Here is a 25,969-nt window from a genome sequence, read left to right as displayed (position 1 = left end):
AGAATTTTATCTGGCCATATATTTGTTTCACTTATCAATTCAACCAATATTTACTGTGTATACCTTAGTGCCAAATGCTGAACTATTCTCGGTTGGTAGAACAGAAATCGTCTCTGTTCTAAGATATCTATCTACTGGTATATCCATGTGAAACATTACTATTGGTAATATGTCAGGCATAGACTTTATTCTAACCTAAGAATCCAACATATGTATGTGTGCATATATGTGTGTCTATATTATTCAAAGCTCTGGTCCAACATGTGTGTGGGGGGCTGTGTATGTGTGTGTGTGCACGTGTGTGGTGCGTTTTCAAGCTCCAATCAGAGGTTATGCACTTAGGAGAGAAGATTGGAAATGGAGTCAAGTAGACCTGTATTGGTAAGCAGGTTCTATCACTTACTAGTCGTTGCCTGGAAAATTTACTCCACTTCTACTATTCTTAGGAGTCTTTATATGCACAATATAGGTAATGATAGTTGACCCACCTTAGGGTTGCTAGAATTTGAAGAATTAAACGTATTAAGCACATCATGTAGCAGCTGGCACACCTAGAATCCTATATAAATTATGGCTGAAAAATTTCACTTGGAGATGCTCTTTTTGCATGCAGCTTCTGGAGAATAGGCTATCACTTCTCCCACTCTCTCGGTGAAGCTTGTCACAGAGGGCTACAATGAGCAATTTCTAAATAATTTACATGGCTAGTGGCAGGCCCAGACACAGGTACTGGTACTTATTGCTGCCTTCCTGATTTTACTTCCTTCCTATGCAGGATTCTCAAGTCCTGGTGCCCCCATAAATAACTTGAAGCAAGGGAAGGGAAACATCCCCTGGAAGATACCCTGCCAGGTTCGTGGTAGTGTGTGACCCCAGCAGCAGCCGGAAGTGCAAGCAAATGAGTCAAACACTACCTCCGGGAAAATCCTGAGGCAAGGTGGCTGTTCCACGTTCGGTGGAAGGAGCTAACCTTCCACAGGCTCATCTCCAGGCACCTGACTGGGAAAGGGAATGCTGGTCAACAGCTCCCTTCCCCACCAGCCTACATATGAGGCACGGACGCAACCCCTGTGTTGCATGAGAGCTGGCAAACGGCCCCGCAGTCACTAAGGGTCTTCAGGCTGGCGAGCAACATCCCACCTCAGAGGGCCAATTAGGAAAGGTACTGGGTCTGGTTCAGGAGGGATCGCTGAGGTACGCCTGCCAGTGTCAAGAGTTGCTTCCTCAGGGTCTCACTGGGTGTGCCGCACTGTGTCAGCTCCTGCTAGTTGAAAGTAATTGAAGCAGGTGCCACATTAATATTTATCATTCCTCCTTTAAACAGCATTTGATCTGAGAGTGTGAAATGGCACATACAGAAACTTTCCCATGAGTTCGTTCTCCAGCGTCCTACTTCTCAGTGACACCCGCTATCTGAAAACTGGAGGCTAGAATTTCCAGTTAATTAGCAGAGAGGACTTGCCAATTGTGAACTACCATGATGCATTTGATCAAATACCGTTTTCTCACAGATCTTTTTGGAGTTTATTTTTCTGTGGGATCTCATCAATGATACTACCTTAAAATGTTAAAGGGTGTGTGTTAGCTTCACAGGGCTATTGTAACAAAGTACCCTGAATGGGCTGGCTTAAAATAGGAATGTATTATCTCAAAGTTTTGGAACACTAAAGTCGAAAATCAAGGTGTCTAAAGGGTTGGCTCCTTCTGGGGAAGACTGTGTTTCATGCCTCTGCCCTAGCTTTTGGTACCGGCCAGCAATCCTTGGGCTCTTTGGCCAAGTCCAATCTCTACCTCCATCTGTAGCTGGTCTTCTTTCCTATAGGTCTCTTCTCTGTCTCTAGATCTCCAAGTCTGTCTGTATGTAAGGACACCAGTTACTGGATTTAGGACTCACCTGGATCCAGTACAACCTCTTCTTAATTTTATTACATCTTCTAAGACCCTATTTCCAGCTAAAGTCACATTTGCAGGTACCGGGAGATAGAACTTCAGCATAATGTTTTGGGGGACACACTTCAAACCACCACACATTAGAAGGAAAAAAATAACTCTCTTCTATACTTAGAGAAGCTTCTTTGGAAAGACTCTTGGTCTTGCATACAGTGAGTATATAGTGGAGCTAGAACCAGAATTCAGGGTCATGACTGCACACTCAGTGACTGCAGGAAGTCCTAGGAAAATGGCACAGTAAATTCTCATTATTCATGGTAATTAATGTTTTATCAAGTAGTTACAAATATAGAATTCACAAATATTAAACCATTACTTCTAGGAGAAATACAGGTTTAGGTTCTCACGAGCCCCTTGGCCACACCATTTTTATCAACGGATCAATATGGAACCTTGTTTTGTGTGTGCGTTCGTTTAAAGAAACCTTATTTCACATGTAATGCTAGCTAACTCACCTGATTTGAACCCACAGCCAACAACGGCTTAACTCAGAACTGAATGCAGCCTTTCTAACACATGGCATTTTCTCAATAAGGCATTTCACAGCCTTCTCGTAATTAGGAACACTCGACAGTACTATGCTTCGAGTCCATTTTAAACGCAACATTACCAGAAAAAAAGCTCAAAAATGTTGGGTAAGCCAGCACTACATAGACTCAAAAAGGACCCCTGCTTATAGCAGGAAAAGTAACACAAGAACACTGAGCATCACTATATTCAGCCCCAACTGGGATTATGCACAGCGGATTTTTTCACTGCTCTAATCATGTTTTTATGGGACCACAAAATAGTGCCAGCTATTGATTTTAAGATTCTAAACCAATCACAGGAAGTATGAACATTCACAATTGTGAAAGCTGCAAATAATGAGGACTAGCTAGCTGTATACTAGAGGCTATCTTAGTTAGTTTCATGTAGGGGTGTACAAATGCCACAGGGGATGGAGGCTGCCTATCACAAAGCACAACAGTGTTGTTGCATTAACTGATGGGCACCAGGATACATGGATCCAGACCAAGCAGTAGGGTACCCATCTCCACTGGTACTCTAATCTTGAGTCAATCCTAGATGATAAAATCTGTACCAGGGAGAAGAAAAGGAAGAAACCCTGAATTTTATCACTTACCTATAAGTAGAAAAACAATGAAATTACCTAGAATTAAACTTATTTATTTATTTATTTATTTATTTGCTGACAGGTAAAAGGAAAACATGACAGAGATTAAACAGAGGTACAGAAAAATAGTTAACATTTTGGGTCACCTGTACTCCAGACTGTGAAGAATATATAATACACAAGTATTTATTGAGTGAATATTGCGTAACAGGCACCTTGTCAGGGGCTGATTTAAGAGTGAATGATACAGGGGCTCCTGGCTGGCTCAATCGGTTAAACATCCAACTCCAACTTAGGTCATGATCTCACGGCTCATGGATTTGAGCCCCAGGTCAGCATGGAGCCTGCTCGGGTTCTGTCTTCTCTCCCTGTCTCTCTGCTCCTCCCCAACTCACACTTTCTCTCTCTCTCTCTCTCTCTCAAAAATAAATACACTTAAAAAAAGGTGAATGATATAGACATTAAACTCATAAAAAAGAATATCCAAAATTTACAAATTTATGACTAATTCCTATTCCATAGCATATAACAGATGTTTAAAAGTAAGTTCAAATGTAGGTATCAATGAGCATGTTATTTAAAAAAATGATATTTAGCTTATATCTGAGTATATGTTACCCTCACAGTTTTGAGGGAAGTGGTGTTCCTAGTTGAAGAAAAAGTATGTGAATAGTCACAGGACCTAGAGAAAACATAGGGAGTTAATAGATACTACACTTGATCTTAGCCAAAAGGCTGAGAAGCGATTCATAGGGAGTTAATAGAAAGATTAGTGGGACTACAATGTACTGGCTCATCAAAATGGGCCATGAGAATCACAAAATCAGAGATGTGTAAGCAACAGTAATACATTTGGCATCTGAATTGGTCACTCAAAAAAGGAGCACAGAATTGAACTGTTCAAACTCTAGCTACTCAAGAGAAAGGCAGATTGGATTTAAGGCAGCAATTCTAAGAACAGCAAAGTCCCCAAGACATTTCCAGGGCACCCATGAGCTCAGAACTGTGTTCAGAGTATACCAACACTGCCTTGTTCACACTGGGTTGATATTTGTACTAACAGAGCAAAAGCTATGGCGTGTAAAATTTCTGATGCCTTTGTACAAATCAAGTCAGTACCACCAGACTGTACTACTGGGAAACACTGTATTCTCTACCATAATGTATGTATGTATGAATGTATGTGTGTGTGTGTATATATATATATATATATATATATATATATATATATATATATATCACCAAAGAATATCCTTGTTGAAGATGTATACTTTATTTGACTGACTCTCAATCTTGAATACACGTCTTTTTAACACTGTATGTGAAGAAATGATGAATCGCGAGGTATGCATGAGACATTAATGCTGCACACCCAAAGTGGGATTGTCTTGAGCAAAAATGCTTATGTGAATGTTTGAGTTTCAAAGTTTGTTTTTTCCTCCCCTTATTAAACATAAACTCTAGTCATTAAGACTTGGAAATGTGGCATAAAGATAATTTTCTTGAGAATTTCTTGAGAATAATGAAGTGAGCCTGTAACTTTAAGAAAAACTGGTATTTGTTAAACATGAAATTTGAACGGAAAAATGAGAATTTTGAAAACCATGTGTCTGAAATCATGAACTTGAAAGCTTCTCAGTATGTCAGGACCTTTCTGGTAAGATCAGTAGTTCCATTAAAATGTGTGATTTTTTTTTTTGAGAGTATACAATAAATTATGATGGTATTTGAAAAAAACTTCACAACTCAGTAAGTCAGTATTTTCCAAATAACCAGAGCATGATTTTATCAAATCATGCATTGGTAAAATACTCATTCAAAATGCAAGTAGACCACTGTATTTTAATGTAACAGAATACAAAAAGTTCACTGAAAAGAGTACACATTCCATATCACAACTGGTTTTCAACAGACTATCACCGGTTGAGTTCTGGTGTAGTAACAAAGAAAAACATCCACAGTCATCTTTAAAGTATATTAAAAACTGCCTTCATTTCCAACCATGTATATCTAGATGGTCAATTTTTTTTCTACACCCATCAACCAAACCATTCCCTTGAAACAAATTAAATGCAAAAGAAAATGTGAGAGGCTACTTGTCTTCTATTAATCCAAACCTTTAAAAAATATTTTCAGATTTACAAAGACATAACATTTTTGTTGTTTTTGCAAAAATACTGTCATTTTTTTGTTGTTTTGCCAAGTATTTTTTAAGTAAAAAATACATAGTTGCATTACAGTGTGATTGGTTTATTTATGTTATTTTTTTTTAATTTTTTAATGTTTATTTATTTTTGAGACAGGGAGAGACAGCATGAACAGGGGAGGGTCAGAGAGAGAGGGAGACACAGAATCTGAAACAGGCTCCAGTTTCTGAGCTGTCAGTACAGAGCCTGACGTGGGGCTCGAACTCACAGACCGTGAGATCATGACCTGAGCCGAAGTCGGATGCCTAACTGACTGAGCCACCCAGGCGCCCCATTTATGTTACTTTAAATGAAATACTTTAAATGAAATGGAGTGCCTGGATGGCTCAGCCAGTTAAATGTCAGACTTCGCCTCAGATCACAATCTCATGGTTCGTGAGCTCAAGCCCCGTGTGAGGTTCTGTGCTCACAGCTCAGAGCCTGGAGCCTGCTTCAGATACTGGGTCTCTCTCTCTCTCTCTGGCCCCTGGTCTCAAAACATGAATAAACATTAAAAAAAATTTCAAGATAGGGGCGCCTGGGTGGCTCAGTGAGTAGAGCAGCTGACTTCAGCTCAGGTCTTGATCTCACTGTTCATGGGTTCAACCCCGCATCAGGCTCTGTGCTGACAGCTCAGAGCCTGGAGCCTGTTTCGGATTCTGTCTCCCTGTCTCTCTCCCTGACCCTCCCTCACTCGCACTCTGTCTCTCTGTGTCTCAAAAATAAATAAACATTTAAAAAATATTTTAAAAAAATTTCAGAAGATAGCAGCGTAGGAGGACGCTGGGTTCACCGCGCGTCCTGCTGATCACTTAGATTCCACCTACACCTGCCTAAATAACCCAGAAAACCGCCAGAGGATTAGCAGAACAGAGTCTCCGGAGCCAAGCGCAGACGAGAGGCCCACGGAAGAGGGTAGGAAGGGCGGCGAGATGGTGCGCGCTCCACAGACTGGCGGAAGGGAGCCGGGAAGGAGGGGCGGCCCGCCGGACAAGCAAAGCCCCCGAGACTGCCTGGCAAAAGCAGAGGGGCCGGACGGAGTGTGTTCGGACAGCCAGCGGGACTTAACATCTGGAAGGTTATAAGCTAACAGCTCTGCTCGGAGAACGGGAGGGCTGGAGGACAACGGGAGGGAGAGTTGTTGAGCCCCGGAGGACAGAGCTCAGCTTGGCGGGAAACAAAGGCACTCGCCAGTGCCATCTCCCTCGCCCATCCACCAGCCAAAATCCCAAAGGGAACCAGTTCTTGCCAGGGAACTTGCTTGCACCACACAAACACCCAACGCTGTGCTTCTGCTGATCCATCCCTCCGGCAGCGGGTCTGACTCCCTCCTGGTGCCACAGGGCCCCTCCAGAAGTGGATCTCAGAAGGAAAACTGAGCTGAGCCTGCCCCTCCTGCCCCTGGGCACCCTGCCTATCCACCCCAGCTAATACACCAGGTCCCCAGCATCACAAGCCTGGCAGGGTGCAAGTAGCCCAGATGTGCCACGCCACCCCACAGTGAATCCCGCCCCTAGGAGAGGGGAAGGGAAGGCACACACCAGTCTCACTGTGGCCCCAGCAGTGGGCTGGGGACAGACATCAGGTCTAACTGCGGCCCCGCCCACCAACGCAAGGTATTCAAGACAGCACAGGGGAAGTGCCCCGCAGTCCCACACCACTCCAGGGACTATCCAAAATGACAAAACGAAAGAATTCCCCTCAGAAAAACGTCCAGGAAATAACAACAGCTAATGACTGATCAAAAAGGATTTAAACAATATAACAGAAAGTAAATTTAGAATAATAGTCATAAAATTAATCGCTGGGCTTGAAAACAGTATAAAGGACAGCAGACAATCTCTTGCTACAGAGATCAAGGGACTAAGGAACAGCCAGGAGGAGCTAAAAAATGCTATCAATGAGCTGCAAAATAAAATGGAGACAACCACGGCTCAGATTGAAGAGGCAGAAGAGAGAATAGGTGAACTAGAAGATAAAATTATGGAAAAAGAAGAAGCTGAGAAAAAGGGAGAGAAAAAAACCCAGGAGTATGAGGGGAAAATTAGAGAACTAAGTGATGCACTAAAGAGAAATAATCTACGCATAATTGGTATCCCAGAGGAGGAAGAGAGAGGGAAAGGTGCTGAAGGTGTACTTGGAGAAATCATAGCTGAGAACTTCCCAGATCTGGGGAAGGAAAAAGGCATTGAAATCCAAGAGGCACAGAGAACTCCCTTCAGACGTAACTTGAATCGATCTTCTGCACGACATATCATAGTGAAACTGGCAAAAAACAAGGATAAAGAGAAAATTCTGAAAGCAGCTAGAGATAAACGTGCTCTAACATATAAAGGGAGACCGATAAGACTCGTGACTGATCTCTCTACTGAAACTTGGCAGGCCAGAAAGGAATGGCAGGAGATCTTCAATGTGATGAACAGAAAAATATGCAGCCGAGAATCCTTTATCCAGCAAGTCTGTCATTTAGGATAGAAGGAGAGATAAAGGTCTTCCCAAACAAACAAAAACTGAAGGAATTCGTCACCACTAAACCAGCCCTACAAGAGATCCTAAGGGGGATCCTGTGAGACAAAGTACCAGAGACATCACTACAAGCATGAAACCTATGGACATCACAATGACTCTAAACCCATATCTTTCTATAATAACACTGAATGTAAATGGATTAAATGCGCCAACCAAAAGACATAAGGTATCAGAATGGATAAAAAAAACAAGACCCATCTATTTGCTGTCTACAAGAGACTTATTTTAGACCTGAGGACGCCTTCAGATTGAGAGTGAGGGGATGGAGAACTATTTATCATGCCACTGGAAGTCAAAAGAAAGCTGGAGTAACCATACTTATATCAGATAAACTAGACTTTAAATTAAAGGTTGTAACAAGAGATGAAGAAGGGCATTATATAATAATCACAGGGTCTATCCATCAGAAAGAGCTAACAATTATAAATGTCTATGCGCTGAATACGGGAGCCCCCAAATATATAAAACAATTACTCACAAACATAAGCAACCTTATTGATAAGAATGTGGTAATTGCAGGGGACTTTAACACTCCACTTACAGAAATGGATAGATCATCTAGACACACGGTCAATAAAGAAACAAGGGCCCTGAATGATACATTGGATCAGATGGGCTTGACAGATATATTTAGAACTCTGCATCCCTAAACAACAGAATATACTTTCTTCTCGAGTGCACATGGAACATTCTCCAAGATAGATCACATACTGGGTCACAAAACAGCCCTTCATAAGTATAAAAGCATTGAGATCATACCAAACATACTTTCAGACCACAATGCTATGAAGCTTGAAATCAACCACAGGAAAAAGCCTGGAAAACCTCCAAAAGCATGGAGGTTAAAGAACACCCTACTAAGAATGAATGGGTCAACCAGGCAATTAAAGAAGAAGTTAAAAAATATATGGAAACAAATGGACATGAAAATACAACAATCCAAATGCTTTGGGATGCAGCGAAGGCAGTCCTGAGAGGAAAATACATTGCAATCCAGGCCTATCTCAAGAAACAAGAAAAATCCCAAATACAAAATCTAACAGCACACCTAAAGGAAATAGAAGCAGAACAGCAAAGACAGCCTAAATCCAGCAGAAGAAGAGAAATAATAAAGATCAGAGCAGAAATAAACAATATAGAATCTAAAAAATCTGTAGAGCAGATGAACGAAACCAAGAGTTGGTTTTTTGAAAAAATAAACAAAATTGATAAACCTCTAGCCAGGCTTCTCAAAAAGAAAAGGGAGAGGAACCAAATAGATAAAATCATGAATGAAAATGGAATTATTACAACCAATCCCTCAGATATATAAGCAATTATCAGGGAATACTATGAAAAATCATATGCCAACAAACTGGACAACCTGGAAGAAATGGACAAATTCCTAAGCAACCACACTCTTCCAAAACTCAATCAGGAGGAAATAGAAAGCTTGAACAGACCCATAACCAGCGAAAAAATTGAATCAGTCATCAAAAATCTCCCAACAAATAAGAGTCCAGGACCAGATGGCTTCCCAGGGGAGTTTTACCAGACGTTTAAAGCAGAGATAATACCTATCCTTCTCAAGCTATTCCAAAAAATAGAAAGGGAAGGAAAACTTCCAGACTCATTCTATGAAGCTAGTATTACTTTGATTCCTAAACCAGACAGAGACCCAGTAAAAAAAGAGAACTACAGGCCAATATCCCTGATGAATATGGATGCAAAAATTCTCAATAAGATACTAGCAAATCGAATTCAACAGCATAAAAAAGGAATTATTCACCATGATCAAGTGGGATTCATTCCTGGGATGCAGGGCTGGTTCAACATTCGCAAATCAATCAATGTGAGACATCACATTAATAAAAGAAAAGATAAGAACCATATGATGCTGTCAATCGATTCAGAAAAGGCCTTTGACAAAATTCAGCAACCTTTCTTAATAAAAACCCTCGAGAAAGTCGGGATAGAAGGAACATACTTAAAGATCATAAAAGCCATTTATGAAAAGCCCACAGCTAACATCATCCTCAATGGGGAAAAACTGAGAGCTTATTCCCTGAGATCAGGAACACGACAGGGATGTCCACTCTCACCGCTGTTGTTTAACATAGTGTTGGAAGTCCTAGCATCAGCAATCAGACAACAAAAGGAAATCAAAGGCATCAAATTTGGCAAAGATGAAGTTAAGCTTTCACTTTTTACAGATGACATGATATTATACATGGAAAACACGATAGACTCCACCAGAAGTCTGCTAGAACTGATACATGAATTCAGCAAAGTTGCAGGATACAAAATCAATGTACAGAAATCAGTTGCATCCTTATACACTAATAATGAAGCAACAGAAAGACAAATAAAGGAATTGATCCCATTCACAACTGCACCAAGAAGCATAAAATACCTAGGAGTAAATCTAACCAAAGATCTAAAAGATCTGTATGCTGAAAACTATAGAAAGCTTAGGAAGGAAATTGAAGAAGATATAAAGAAATGGAAAAACATTCCATGCTCATGGATTGGAAGAATAAATATGTCAAAATGTCAATACTACCCAAAGCTATCTACACATTCAATGCAATCCCAATCAAAATCACACCAACATTCTTCTCAAAACTAGAACAAGCAATCCTAAAATTCATATGGAACCACAAAAGGCCCCGAGTAGCCAAAGTAATTTTGAAGAAGAAGACCAAAGCGGGAGGCATCACAATCCCAGACTTTAGCCTCTACTACAAAGCTGTAATCATCAAGACAGCATGATATTGGCACAAAAACAGACACATAGACCAATGGAATAGAATAGAAACCCCAGAACTAGACCCACAAACGTATGGCCAACTAATCTTTGACAAAGCAGGAAAGAATATCCAATGGAAAAAAAAACAGTCTCTTTAACTAATGGTGCTGGGAGAACTGGACAGCAACATGCAGAAGATTGAAACTAGACCACTTTCTTACACCATTCACAAAAATAAACTCAAAATGGATAAAGGATCTGACTGTGAGACAGGAAACCATCAAAACCCTCGAGGAGAAAGCAGGAAAAGACCTCTCTGACCTCAGCCGTAGCAATCTCTTACTCGACACATCCCCAAAGCCAAGGGAATTAAAAGCAAAAATGAACTACTGGGACCTTATGAAGATAAAAAGCTTCTGCACAGCAAAGGAAACAACCAACAAAACTAAAAGGCAACCAACGGAATGGGAAAAGATATTTGCAAATGACATATCAGACAAAGGGCTAGTATCCAAAATCTATAAAGAGCTCACCAAACTCCACACCCGAAAAACAAATAATCCAGTGAAGAAATGGGCAGAAAATGTCTTCTAAAGAAGACATCCAGATGGCCAACAGGCACATGAAAAGATGCTCAACGTCACTCCTCATCAGGGAAATACAAATCAAAACCACACTCAGATATCACCTCATGCCAGTCAGAGTGGCCAAAATGAACAAATCAGGAGACTATAGATGCTGGTGAGGATGTGGAGAAACGGGAACCCTCTTGCACTGTTGGTGGGAATGCAAATTGGTGCAGCCACTCTGGAAAACAGGGTGGAGGTTCCTCAAAAAATTAAAAATAGACCTACCCTATGACCCAGCAATAGCACTGCTAGGAATTTACCCAAGGGATACAGGAGTGCTGATGCATAGGGACACTTGTACCCCAATGTTTATAGCAGCACTCTCAACAATAGCCAAATTATGGAAAGAACCTAAATGTCCATCAACTGATGAATGGATAAAGAAATTGTGGTTTATATACACAACGGAATACTACGTGGCAATGAGAAAGAATGAAATATGGCCCTTTGTAGCAACGTGGATGGAACTGGAGAGTGTGATGCTAAGTGAAATAAGCCATACAGAGAAAGACAGATACCATATGGTTTCACTCTTATGTGGATCCTGAGAAACTTAACAGAAACCCATGGGGGAGGGGAAGGGGGAAAAAAAAAGAGGTTAGAGTGGGAGAGAGTCAAAGCATAAGAGACTCTTAAAAACAGAGAACAAACTGAGGGTTGATGGGGGGAGGGAGGGAGGAGAGGGTGGGTGATGGGTATTGAGGAGGGCACCTTTTGGGATGAGCATTGGGTGTTGTATGGAAACCAATTTGACAATAAACTTCATATATTGAAAAAAATAAAAATTAAAATTAAAAAAAATTAAAAAATTTCAAGATAAATGAAATAGTGTTTTAATATTTTCTCAGGTTAAATTACAATATGGTCACTGTCTATAGATATAAATCCTGTGAAGAAAAGATCTTCAGGGTCCTTGGTAAATGGGGTCCTGAGGTAAAATCATTTAAAAACCACTTGTGCAGGGGAAAGAATATGGACTTTATAAAATCAATGGCCTAGACTCCATCCACTTCCTCCTGCATCACTAATTAGTACAGTGATCCTAGATAAGTAACTAACTGCACTCCCCAATACCAAGTTCTTCTTTCATAAAAGGAGAGTAATTATCATAAATGCTCACAAGGTCACCAGAAGGAGAAAGCATGGTCATATCTGGGGAGGCACTTTTTACTCTGCAAAGCACTACACAAATGTTACTTCCTTATTATTCATGACACTAACAACTTAGGCTAAAACTTGATAAACTATGTTATTATTAATTATCTCCCGTCCATAAGGATGAAAATATAGATTTAAATCGTAATGTAAAACATTTTTACCTCATCCCTGACACAGATTTCTTTTACTGGTTTTCATTACTTTTTAAAGTCTTTAAACCTCAGATATTCTGATCACAAGACTCATTTGTAAAATTGTTTCCGAAACATTTTTTGGAGTACATGTACGTATTGCAGCAAAACTCAGGAAAAGATTTGCAATCATATGAAAGTAATGAGTACTCTTGTGGCTGCATGAACCGTGGATGAGAGTTAAACTGCGACACCAAGGTCGAACATGCTGACCACCCACTTCTTGCTGATAGCAAATAATGTCAGTGTGGCAAAAAACTTTAGCAACTTTCTCATCTAATGCCTCACCTAAAGCAAGAATCTCTTTTTTTTGTATACAAATAATTTTTTAAAAATAATTTTTTGTCAAATTGGTTTCCATGCAATACCCAGTGGATCCTGTCATTGGAGACTTACAAGGCAGTTCATTTCATCTATTACAATGTTTCTTTTATTATCCATATCTCACTATACAAAAAGCTAAGGAACTTCTGGGGCACCTGTGTGGCTTAGTCAGTTGAGCATCTGACTTCAGCTCAGGTCATGATCTCATGGTCTGTGAGTTTGAGCCCCGTATCAGGTTCTGTGCTGACAGCTCAGAGCCCTGAGCCTGCTTGGGAATCTGTGTCTCCCTCTCTCTCTGCCCCTCCCCTGCTCGCACTCGGTCTCTCTCTTAAAACCAAAGGTTAAAAAAAAAAAAAAAAACAGAAACAAAGCTAAAGAACTTCTTGAATTTTAACAAGTTCCCAAGCGATGCTGATGCTGCTGGCCAGGGACCACACTTTGAGAACCACTGATCTCTGAGTCTAACCACAGTTCTTTAAACATCTTACATGGAAGCATGTTCTGAGTTGGGTCCAACAGACTTGCAAGGGTGCCCATTCACAGTTTTGAGACCGTCTAGATGGTTAACTCTCAATAACTGTTTGTTAATAGAAGAGCAGTGGTGTGAATAATCCACTACCATGGATAATCCAAAAGTCATTTCAACTTGGTTTTGGAAGGTGTTCAAGTCGGATTTTAATTTTTCAGGATCACTGGATTTGCCTTCAAATAGGTTTTGCTGAGGCCAATGTTAAAACTGAGTGACTGTTTCCTGGGTAAACGCATGCTTTCCTCAGAGGGGAGGCAAGCCAGCTAGCCTCGCATGCTGGCCATGGAGTCACAACTGGTGCTCAGAGTTCACAAAACACACAATCTCTGTAAAGCATAACTGAGAGTCGTATCCACACAGAACGCTTTAAAAATTTTTAGTTACTAAGAGTATGTATGAAAGTTGGGAAGTTTAGGGGAAAACTCATCATTTCTTCTTTCTATACATTCCCCAAAATAATTAAACTCAAGCAATTTACAGCACTCGAATTATTTCCTTTGTACCCTGTGTCCAAACCCTCAAGAAAAAGCAAAACAAAAAAACCCACGAAAATGCGTGTGCGTGTGCGTGTGCGTGTGTGTGTGTGTGTGTGTGTGTGTGTGATTTTACCTTAGGGAAGTTATAAAAGAAAAACACCACCCCAAATCTCATAAATCCTATTGGAACTGATAGGAATGTCAAAGCTTGTGGTTAGAGGTAGTTATAGTCTATAAAAGTAGTTTCCAGGGGCGCCTGGGTGGCGCAGTCGGTTAAGCGTCCGACTTCAGCCAGGTCACGATCTCGCGGTCCGTCAGTTCGAGCCCCGCGTCAGGCTCTGGGCTGATGGCTCGGAGCCTGGAGCCTGTTTCCGATTCTGTGTCTCCCTCTCTCTCTGCCCCTCCCCCGTTCATGCTCTGTCTCTGTCCCAAAAATAAATAAACGTTGAAAAAAAAAAGTAGTTTACAAATGTTGGCTTGTGGATAAGCTGTATCACAACAAACAGAGAACTTATTAAATTCAGATTCCTTCCTCTGCAACTCATCTCTGAAATTCTGCATGTGTGTCTCTATCGGCTGCCCTCTAACTAGTTTTCCTCTTCCATTTCTGTGTCTCAAATTATACACAGAAATAATCAGTTATTCCTAAACCAACTTGTGGATTTGGGGGAAAAATATTTAAAGGCTCTATACATAAAGTCTTATTATCACAGACATGAATGCCAGAAATGGGGTAACAGTAACACTACCTACCAATTTTTCGGTTCTTGTCAGAGATCAGATAGTGTGTGAAATGCCATACATGACTTTTTTTTACCTAATCTTCACAAAAGCTGACCAAGTAGGTCCTTTTCTTGGCCCCATTTCACAGATGAGAATCCTGTGTGTCCCCAAATCCCACAGACAGTGGCAAAGCTACCATTAAACTCCCCTTTGCCAGAATGAAAGCCCATTCTTTCAACCACTGTGCAGTACTGTACCCCGTATCTATTTAAGAAAAAGGTATACTTGCAAATTAACATGTATACAAAACACCTCTTAGGGGTTACTGTCGATCTTCTGTCTCACCTAGCTCTCAACTGGACTTCACTTCCCACAGACACAGCTGCAGAGCATTACACTTCACGTGCACCCTGTATGCAGCTTATCTCTCTCCTCAGGTCTCTCTACCTCGGAGGCTGAGGTAAGAGATACTGCTGGCAAGTATGAGGGAATCAATGCTTCATTGGGGTAAACGTTGGGCCAATGGAAATCTAACAAGAGAGAATAAATGTCTTCCTTCTTCCCTTGCATGATCTTTCCTGAGAAGCAGTCTATAAACTTCTGTGAAGACAGCCCTGCAAGATGGAAAGATCAGTCCCACTTGATACTAAGTAGTTGCTCACTTAGTAATGTGGTTTATGTTGGCTCATTGGTTCTTGTTCTTTCCCTGCCTCATACCTCTTCTCCCTTCAGTGAGACTCTCTGGAACTGTATCCATCCACTTTGTGAAATGGTACCACAAAAGTCTTCACCCAGGCTCTGCTTTCTAGAAACTCAGGCTAAGACAATTTGGAACTGCCCAGCTCCAAGGTAAGTGCAAGTGACAGTGCTGCTTTTCACTTGTTTTGGAGGTGGAACAAAAAAGGAAGAAGAAAACTAGGAAACCACATAACTATAGGATTGTGTATTATCTGCTTTAAAACTATGTCTGGAAAAAGCATCCCTCTGCTTTAAGACAAACAACACAAACATTGCTACAGCTCTGTGAGCAAGGAAAGGCACAATTACAAGCAAGCAAATAATGAATGGCTTGTCTTTCTTTTCCTACAGGAATATTCTTACTCTTGGTCTGCCTCCAGTGCTAAATAGAACTCACTGGCCTGGGAATCCGGTCTACTGAGGCCATGCGTTGTTAAAGACCCTCCTTGTGAAAGCGGAGAAATGAACCTCCTAGAACCAACACCAGAAACTAAAATGTCACTTTCAGGCCTCACTCCAGGTGGGATTGAAAAAGCATGGCTATTTCCCCAGAAATGAACCAGTCTGGGGAAAGTGTGGCTCCAAGCCAGAGCTAGAATTGAACAGGTGTACCTCAGGAGACAGGTTCCCAGTACCTTCTCCAAGCAAACAAAATTAACATGTGTTTCCTTTCTCCTCTATTCTAAGAAAATCTGTCCAACAGGCCCAGAAAAACAGACACTATAAAGGAAAAGAGTTATTTCAGAAATCCTTAGAAAGCATGTATCTATATATGCTGATGAAATTTAGAGCTAACACATGTGTCTAAATAATACAAATTCTAAATACGTTGGCCTTAAATAAATCTTCAGATGTGAAAACACTAGGTAATTGTGGTCTTTATTGCATGTTCCCATCCTTTATGCGTTGATAGCATGTAAAAATTCACTTACATCGCTCCTCGGCCTTTTGGCTAAGATCAAGTGTAAAATTCACCTGCAGTGCTCCATAATCACAATGACATAACTCTACTTATGATCACATAAATAAGTAGTTTCTAATATGGTAATGCCAGCGATAGAATAATAATGCAAACCTGGGTGTGCATGTGTCCATCCAAACTCAGTACTTCTTTTCTAAACTGGTGAGTGATAGGTTTAAATGTGGATGGTGGGCTATTGTAATATAAAGGTGCAGAAAATATATGTCATATTTTGATTAACATGGCAAGTCCTATGCTGGCCTTACTTTATAGGAATAAGTGAATGCGCATAAAACGTAACCCCAATAGTCCATGAACTCACACTGCCAGGAGATTAAAGCTATTGGCATTGCTATGCTATTGGATGCTAACACACCTAACTGTGGTATTTTATTTCTTTGCCCGTGTTATCCTCTAATTCTCTTAATGACCCAGGGAGGTAGATGCAGTCATTTCCATTGTACTGATGAGTCAACAGACCCCAAATATTTAAGGATCTCACATAAGAAAAAACACAGAGGTTGGGGCGCCTGGGTGGCTCAGTTGGTTAAGTGTCCGACTTCAGCTCAGGTCATGATTTCATGGCTCGTGAGTTCGAGCCCCACATCTGGCTCTGTGCTGACAGCTCAGAGCCTGCTTCGTATTCTGTGTCTCCTCTCTCTGTACCTCCCCCACTCATATTCTCTCTTTCTCTCTCTCAAAAATAAATAAACATTAAAAAAAATTAAAAGAAAAGGAAAAGAAAAAACACAGAGGTAGAAAGAGTGGAGAGTCAGGGGTTAAGACTTGACAGCATTTGTGTTCCTGGCCCCACTTGTTCTTGATTTGGTTACTCACTTGCCTTTTTTGTGGTGTGCTTACTCAACCCTCCCTGGAGTTCTGTGAGTTAATAGATTTCTTTCTGAATGAACTTAAGTTTGTTTCTCTCCTGCATAACCCAGAATAACTCAACCTATTACAGTATCCAATGAAAACACAGCCACTTAAAAAGCACCAAGTCATCTATGAAAGCACATGCTTCTTTTATTGGGGCCCCTCCTTGTGACCAATTTGGACCCTCACTCACCATCTGACTCACCTGGTCTTGCCCCAGTCCATCCAGTAGAGCCCACACGCCTCGTCTGTGTGAGCTTATACCGTCTGGCAACCACAGGGAGCACTCCCTGCTCCCACACCAACCAGCTCAAGCTATATTTCCAGGGCCGTTATTCTGGGCTGAGCAAATAGATCTGTTTGTATTCTAGGGGGACAAGGTAGGTACATACCAATGGCTGCCATCCTGCTGTCCCTTGCCTGGCAACTTCCTGGAAGGCCCAGAGGTAACTTTTAGAATGAGAAGGTTTCTCTTCTATGCTTCCAAATTGACGGAGGCCCAGACAGGAGAGTTCTAGGGCTATGTAAGGGGTCATCTTATGTCAAGTCCCCTAGATGTAAGCCTGAAAGAAGGATTTGGAAACTCATGATTTATGCAAGGAGGGCTTCATTAGACATCTCATCGATTCCCATAGGTCAGGCCTCTTGGATGCCATTCTAACTTGGCTGCTCACTTTACAGCATAATTAATGAATACGATATTTAAGCCCACTTTGCTTCTGATGATTAAGAGTTTCCCTCTGGCCTCTGGTAATCTAAAATCCTATTATCCCCACTGTCACCAGACATCTCAGTTCTGTACCATCACGTCCTACTCTCAGTTCTGGCCTCAGGTGACAGCCCCCACTGAGCTTCTCAAGGACCATGTCATGCCGATACTCTTCTCCAAACTTTGTCAGTTATCCCCTTAGTAAATGGAGTGCGCTCGGGAGCCTCACAAGATACAGCGAGCTGGTGGGTTTTCCATTCTTGTACAGTAGACCCATTCTAGCATGCCACTTATCTGAGTCTTCTGATGCCTTCCTCCTTTATCTGCCATGGAAGTTCTGCCATCTCTAGGTCATTGAACCTGGGACCAATTTATTCAAGCTTCTAAGGCTTGTTCCAGAAACATACCAGGCCCAGCTTCCAGCGTCCTGGTAGAATGCCAATCCTTTGACATGGGAGAGTGCCTCCTATCAACAAGCTCTCCTTATTCAATTTAATACCTTGATTCTGCAGCCACAGGCTCCAACTCTGCACTTGCAGTTAATATAAGACAGTCAAATCATGTGGCCTCTTTAGCATGTAACTCCTACTCCACCTTATCAGAGCAGCTCTTTCTGCCCTCCCTTCTTCATTACTGGTCTGCGAACCAGGGGAGGAAGAGCAGGAAGCAGATTCTGAAGACCAAAATTATCTTATAAAGCACCTGCCTCATTTGCGATTTCTGTAAAAGGTATGGGGATAGATGGGTGGATTGGGCTCTATCTTCCAACAAGAGCAAGTGAGACACTTCTTCAGGTGCAAAGGGATCGGGACCATGTGCAAATTCAAGTTGCTCAAGTAAGTCTACCCAGTTACAGTCATCCCCATTCCTGGAACACACTTGACTGGCTCTGATTTGGCAGAGGAGACTTACAGAGGCTGGGAATCAGCTATCTCCAAAATTCTGCCAGCCTCCCAGGTCTGTTACCTGGGTATGCCCTCCAGTTGCAGCTGGTAAAATTCTCTTTAAAAGCTGCCAAGGAGGCCCTTTGACCCTCATGCTTTAGTTGAATTTGGTTATCAATTATCCTGAGCTTGTCCTTTCTTCTATTCAAAATATCCATGGTGGACAGCACGGTATCATTATAATTAGTATCTTTCTCTACCCTTGAAATACGTGAGAAAGCGCCTCGGCTGGTATATCCCCTCTGTTGTACCCTGTGCTGGTTCACCGCCTAGCGTATACACTGTGACTTCATGCTAGCGGTTGTTGCTAACTCCGTCTGCCATCAACGATGGTGTCCCCATTACCAACTGGTGGGAGGGGATCCCCTCCAAAACTCCTTTCTAGCAGGCTGCTTCCTAGGACCACTCCCGGTACCAAATCTCATAGGCAAGCTCCGTGACAGCACAAACAAAGAAACTCAAGGGCTATATGAAGGGAGGGCCCTCCGGGTTTTCTTGTCTCCAGGATCCCATGCTTCTGTATTACTGCTTCTCTGTGCACATCTACTACTTTGCCCCCTCCGCCACAATTATCTCTCTCTCACCCTCAAGGCAAACTTCCTGTATTCCAGCATGTACATAGCCAAGAATGACAGCCAAAAAATCAGTTTAAATCTCTCTTCAAATAATCAGCAGTCTTTTAAGTATCATTAGTATAGAATTTGGAATTTGAAATTAAGAAAAAAACGTTATTTATCTAGTCATGGTAAGAGCCCATGGGTTTGGCCATGGTGATTGAGAGGGTAATGTAACATAGAAAAGACATGCTTCTTTGGGCATATTCCCGTGATTGGAAGGAACTCACTCAGAGAAGAGAATACAAGGTTAAGCAGGCACTCCAAACTTTTTTATTAGAGCTTCCTTCTCTAGAAATAGTCCAGCCAACTTTGCTGAGATGAGTGTTACCCGAACTTGCGTAATTAAGTATCCCAATATTTTCTGGCAAAATATTTCTTTGATTTCACTAAGACATATGAGAAATACCATAACCTTGTTTCAAGGCCAGTAGAATGGAAGCTCCATGACAGTAATAACTTTATCTATTTTGTTCAGTAATGAATTGCCAGCACTTTTTAAATTACCTATGTCATAGTAAGCTCTCAGCAAATTTCATAAGAGAATGAGTTAAGAAATGCCTGGTCTTACAAAGATCTATTTTAAAGTCCCATGCCCATGAATTAGATTCTAGCTGTTTTGTGTATAAAATGGGGATAATAACAACATCAATTGTACAGGGTTATTTTGAAGGTCAAGTGAATACTGTCACTGTCATTAACCTTGGTTCCAGGAACAAAGCAAGTGTTCAGGAAATGAGAGCAATTATTAAGAAAGTCATGCCAGGACACCAAAGCTACTTCAAGGAAAACGAGCCAGAGAATGCAAAGTAACACTTTCCCAAGAGAAAGATGCATTCTCCTTTTTGGGCAAATTGAGATAAAAATACAGAGAAGCAATTAGAGCAGAACCAAAGGCAGTCATCCCTGCGAAGGCAGACCCCTTCAACTGGTCAGAAAAAATAAATAAGAACCACTGCCACAGCAGCAGCAATGAAGCTGTTAGCACGGTATCTCCAGCAGGACTGCCTCTTGACAACCGTGGCCTTTGCCCTACCATCTCCGCAAAAACTATTACACTTTCCTGTAGGAGTGATTTGAGCAAAGTGAAATGTACTATAGGTGCCGCATCTATATCATGTAGACAGAGACCTTCCGGATACACGAAAGAGTCTAATTTTGAGCTAATTGCCTCTGGAATGGAAGCTGTGTCTAACTCTTTCCACCTGCTTTTTTTTTTTTTTTTTTTTTTTGGTTTTGTTTTCTCCCCGCCCCTTGCAAACAGCACAGATGGGAAAGAGAGAAGCAGACGATTCAAACTGGTACATTACGTGGGCACAAACAAGTTGGGGAAAAACATCTTTGCATAGTGAGAAAAATTCCACTCCTTTCTTGGACAATTTCTAAAGTATTGGAAACCATGGCAACTAATATAAATGTAGCCAGTGCATTGTACATTCTCAGTCTGAAACAATAAAAAACAATTGTTAAAACAATCTGTTAAAAAATTAAAAATAAACACAACTTAGACAACTGACTCCAACAAGTTTCTTATTCCCTCAGACGGAAACTTATAAAAATCGGACATTTTGAAGGGGTGAAGGCTATTTAGATTCAGTTCATCATATAGACAGATAGATAGAGATAGATATACACACACATATATTTCTACATAGATGTATATGTGTTAATACACATACATATGCATTATATAGTATATTGCATATTATACAGTATAGAGTAATGTGTGTATATTATGTGGTATATAGTAATATATATATTATACATTTTATTGTATTGTTTTATTATATGTTATATTTTATTATATATACTTTATATGTTACATATGCATGTGTATAAATTTTATATATATATATATATATATATATATATATATCTTCTAGGGTTAAGTATGTTCATAGAACATAGTATTGAACAATAATTATAATTCAATATATATGTGTGTTAGTGAGTATATATAATATGCAATTCTTATCATTTAACAATACTATGTATTAGGAAAAGTCTTATCATTGAGAATATAGTAATGGACCAATATGGTCCCTGCTCTTTTGGGACATAGAGGCTACTGGGGAAACAAAGACATTAGTCACATAACCAACTAAATGAATACTTAATTAAAAACAGTGCTAAACTCATTGAAAGGAAAACACACAGTCATGAGTAAGTGTGACAAAGGATCTAATTTAGATGGGCAAACACGAAAGTTGTATAGAAAAATAAGGTACAAGATTTCAGAAGCATGAAACACCTTATGTGTATGGTTCTGCAAAACAGGTGTAAAACATCACATGATGCAGAAAACAATTCCATTAGTCCAAGAGTTAGAAGAGAGACTGATCCCTGGCTGGCTCTCATTAGAGACAGCAAGCAGAGGGATCAATTATTTCTATTAGAAGAGGGAGAAAAGTTGAACCAGGTCTTTCTTACACCATGGAAAACTCTATTTAAAAGCTTGGCAAAGTTCAGCAGAATCATGGCAATGGAACAAGCCGCTGATGGAATCAACTTCTCAGGGGAAGCCAGAGGTGGTGAAAGGAGGAAAAGTTATTTGGAAAAAAATTTTTTTTCTTAAAAAAATGAATTTTTTCTCAGTATCATGAAAGCCATTTCATGAAACACTGCTCCCAAATGCCATGCAAACCCATGAGCCAATTAATTAAAGTTCTCTTCCAACTTCCTTTTTTCCACATGTTGGTATTAGATCTCAAAGCCCACAATAAATGTTAATCGAAATTCCTCTTACAAGGAAGGCATTATTAATTGCATATTTGGACCACAAAAATCAAACAAATCATTTGTGTGGGTCATTCACTTTAGCTGTTGACTGGTCCAGAAACACGACTCATATACGGGGACTCTGACTTTCATGTATTAAAAAAGACCATGTTCCCTCCTCTATACTGGGAACTAAAAACCTAATTCTGGCTTAAGAAATAAAATAAAAACAGCAGCTAAACCATACACTTGAGAAATTATCTTTACATTATGTTGAGTTTTTCACATCCTGAAACAGTCTGTTTCCTACCTTTAATAAGTTTGAGTTTGCTGTGCTCAGCATAATTGGACACAGCTGCCTGCATTTTCTGCCAGTGTGTGAGGAAAAATGGAGTTATTATTAGAGCTTGGTACAGCAACCTGCCTGGCCAATGTAAATCTTAAGATTCAATTGTTTATTGGTTGTGAATTTTCCATTATAAGGGCACCTAGGAAGTTTCTTCACTAATAGGAGTCTGGAGAAATAGGCATCTGGAGAAATAGGCTGAAAGCTCCCAGTATCCAATCAGAAAATTAATTGCTTGACCCATCCATAATGTCAGAGTCAACAATAGAGACATCAGACCACATAAAATTGGGTTGTCCTCAAAATCAGTAACTGCAGCCAGCAATTTCCAGGACTTGTAAGTGAGACTCTTGATGCTTTAAGTTAGAGGCTTTTGTAAAAGCATTACTTCCCTGGAAGAGCAGATTTGAAATCAGTCTTGGTTTAGGTTTTGCCAGAAGCACACTCTGAGATAAGGAATTGGATACAAGCGGTTTACTGGAGAGATGCAGACAGCATCAGCAGGAAAGAGGAAAATGTCAAAGAAAAAGGAAGGCAGCTAATCAATGTGCATTACTTAGCCAGCTTCCGTAATGAGCGAATGAATATAGCTTAACCTCATGAGGAAACTCAGATTTTGTTAAGGACGGCTCAAATTATCCTATCCAAAAAGCAAGACAGCTGGGGTATTTATACACCAACTCCTGAAGCTGTTCCCAGAGGTGGTAATTCCTTGGTATTTCTGACCTGTTAGGAGTTCAGAGCAGTGCCACCTTCAGCGACTTGGAGAAAGCCCTTGGGCACGAGACAGGAAGATAATGGCAGAAGACGTCTGCTAGAATGCGCCTAAAGGTTAGGAGAGGGCTGGGGGCACTCACAGAGAATGCCTCAAAAGTCTTAGGAAACTTGAGGGGTAAAAGGGCAACCCCACTAGATTAGTATGAGCTTCCAGGAGTAATTAGTTGATGGGGATCCTAAAGCAGTCAGAGAATGTTTCTGTAACCCATTAAAGGTGTCTGCCATGCGCACGGTAAAACAGAACAGCAGCATCTAAGCCACGTCCATATCATCCTTGGTCCACATTAGGCATCAGCAAACTTTTTCTGTAAGGAGCCAGAGTAATATTTTAGATAAATATTTTAGGCATTTCAGGTCATAGTATCGTCTCTGTCACATACTCTTTCTTCTCTATTTGGTGTTTGATCTTTACATTTTAAAAATGATTGTTAAAACATTTTTAGCATGTAGGCTATAAAAAACAGGCTGCTGGCTGGTCATAGTTTGCCAACAGATCAATAATTCTGACCTGCCTGTATAAGGATCCCTTCTATGTTTCTCACAAATTACATTTTAAATATAAATGGGAAGGTCTTAGAAACAAAATATAGCCACTCCTCAACCTTGTCCCTGAGGTTCTTGACATGCAGACTGCAATCCACTTACCTAAGTGAAATGCCTTAATTTATAGAAGAGGAAGCTGAGGCCTAGAGAGCAAAAAAAAACTTGCCAAACATCAAATGCCTCATGGATCATCAACCAAATAGTGCTTAGCGGGTGATAAGGCACTTACTGATTTAAAGCACATAGGAGTGTAATAGAAAATCCAAATTCCATAACATAAGAAGTACACATTTGAGACATCTGGAGCTTAGAGGAAAGGCAAAATACAAGATAAGAAAATAAGCAAAGACTTCATGAATAAACACACGCTAAAGGGAAAAAATCACCTGTGTTTTATAGTAATTCAACAAATATGAAATTGAGCCCCTAAATTGTGTCAGGTACCCTGTGGATAAGGGCACAGCCTTCCATAGTACAGGCACTACAAAGATAGAAGTAAAAGAAAAGGAAATAAATGTAGTGTGTTTCTGGTTTAGGTGGAGATTCAGAATACTTTGCATGTAGACTTCAATTAATCATTTTTCAATGAATGAATAAATGAATGGTTCAGATAGCAATTTTGGCTTGGAACACATCACAACTGCTGTTACTCATACGCATTAGCAATAAGGTCCTTTCATGTCTTTTGTGTTCAGAATCCACAAATGCATTCTTAGAGATGCCTAGAACCTGGATGAGCAAACTGATACCCTCAGTCTATAGGAGGATATACAAATAACAAAACCAAGAAAATGTATCCTGCTTTAAGAGGAGAGCCCTAGCTAACAGTAGCCATTCTTTAATTTCTTGAGGTCTGGCTTGTCCTGGACAAAGCTAGGGGTGGTGAACAGACTTGCATGGTTAAGGAAGCTAGCCAAAGCAGCCGTTACGTGGAGAATAAAACCTAAGTACAGTGGCAGTAATTCATACCCAGTTGCAAAATAATCAGTGAAGGAGCAACTTGATTGCCAAGACTCCTTGGGCAAGAAGCCAAAAACAAACACACAATGCACTGAGCTCAGCAGAGTATCAACAAGAGATTCCATATTCCTGTGGCTTTCTTGGAAGCAAAGAGCTTTTCAACAGGCCAATCCCTTTAAACTCTTTTGTCGGCTTAATGCACGGCACCCTCTGGTGTGGTGTGTGTAACACAAGACGTATTTGATTGGTTCAACCCAACAGCCCTAGAATAATATCACCAGAAAGCGAGTGGCTTCAGGATATGGGCATGTTTATTTAACCATGATTAAATCCCATTATTTTGGTTATTGTAGTGGCATAAAACAACAACCATTTGTTATGCTCACAGATCCTATGAATTGGGAATACAGAAAGGGCACAATATCTGGGGACTTAGCTGGCAACACTAGAATGGCAGGGAGTGATGCACAAACCTAGGAAGGAAACTTCTAGAGCCTTCTCCATTTATACCTCTGACAGCAGCACTGAGTCAACCTAGAAGGCTACTATCAGCTGGGACTATTAATCGGAGGTGCCTACACAGAGCTTCTCTGCAAGCCTCGGGTTTTGTCAGTCCGGCATCCTCTGGTTAGAGGACTTTCATTGCAGTTCAGGACTTTATTAATAGATGTTCCATGTAACAAGGTGGAAGGGGCATGGCCATCTATGGCCCAGTCTTGGCAGCCACATAATGTCACTTTCAAACTCCCCAGATTTAACAGGAAAGATTATAATTTCACACTCTTCCATGGAAGACTTGTTGGTAATTTGTCATTACGCCTTCATACCACCACACCATTATTACCTGATCTGTGTAAAATGGAAGCAAATACTGCAAGACAGGAAAACACAGCAGCTAAATCTGTGCCAGGTTTAAATACCAGATCTAGGGGTACCTGAGTGGCTCAGTCTGTTAAGTGTCTGATTCTTTATTTCAACTCAGGTCATGATCTCATGGGGTCTGGGCCGAGCGTCAGGTTCTTGCTGAAAGCACAGAGCCTGCTTGGGATTCTCCCTCTCTCTCTCTCTCTCTCTCTGCCTCTCCCTTGCTAGTGCTCGCTGGCTCTCTCTCTCTCTCTCAAAATAAATAAACATTAAAAAACGTTAAATGCTAGCTCTACCACTTCCTGGCTGTGGGTGCATTACATCACTTTTGGCTGACCCAGTTTCCTCCACTATACAATGGAGATAATAATTACCGCATCGA

General features: G+C 40.7%; 1 pseudogene; it reads right to left on the bottom strand.

Moving 5' to 3' along the window:
• Positions 1-3,702: 3,702 nt before the first annotated feature.
• On the bottom strand, positions 3,703-3,814 carry LOC113594939 (uncharacterized; annotated as a pseudogene).
• Positions 3,815-25,969: the final 22,155 nt, after the last annotated feature.

Source organism: Acinonyx jubatus, chromosome A1, assembly GCF_027475565.1.
Source record: "Acinonyx jubatus isolate Ajub_Pintada_27869175 chromosome A1, VMU_Ajub_asm_v1.0, whole genome shotgun sequence".
NCBI lineage: Eukaryota > Metazoa > Chordata > Mammalia > Carnivora > Felidae > Acinonyx > Acinonyx jubatus.
This window is presented reverse-complemented; position numbering and strand designations above follow the sequence as displayed.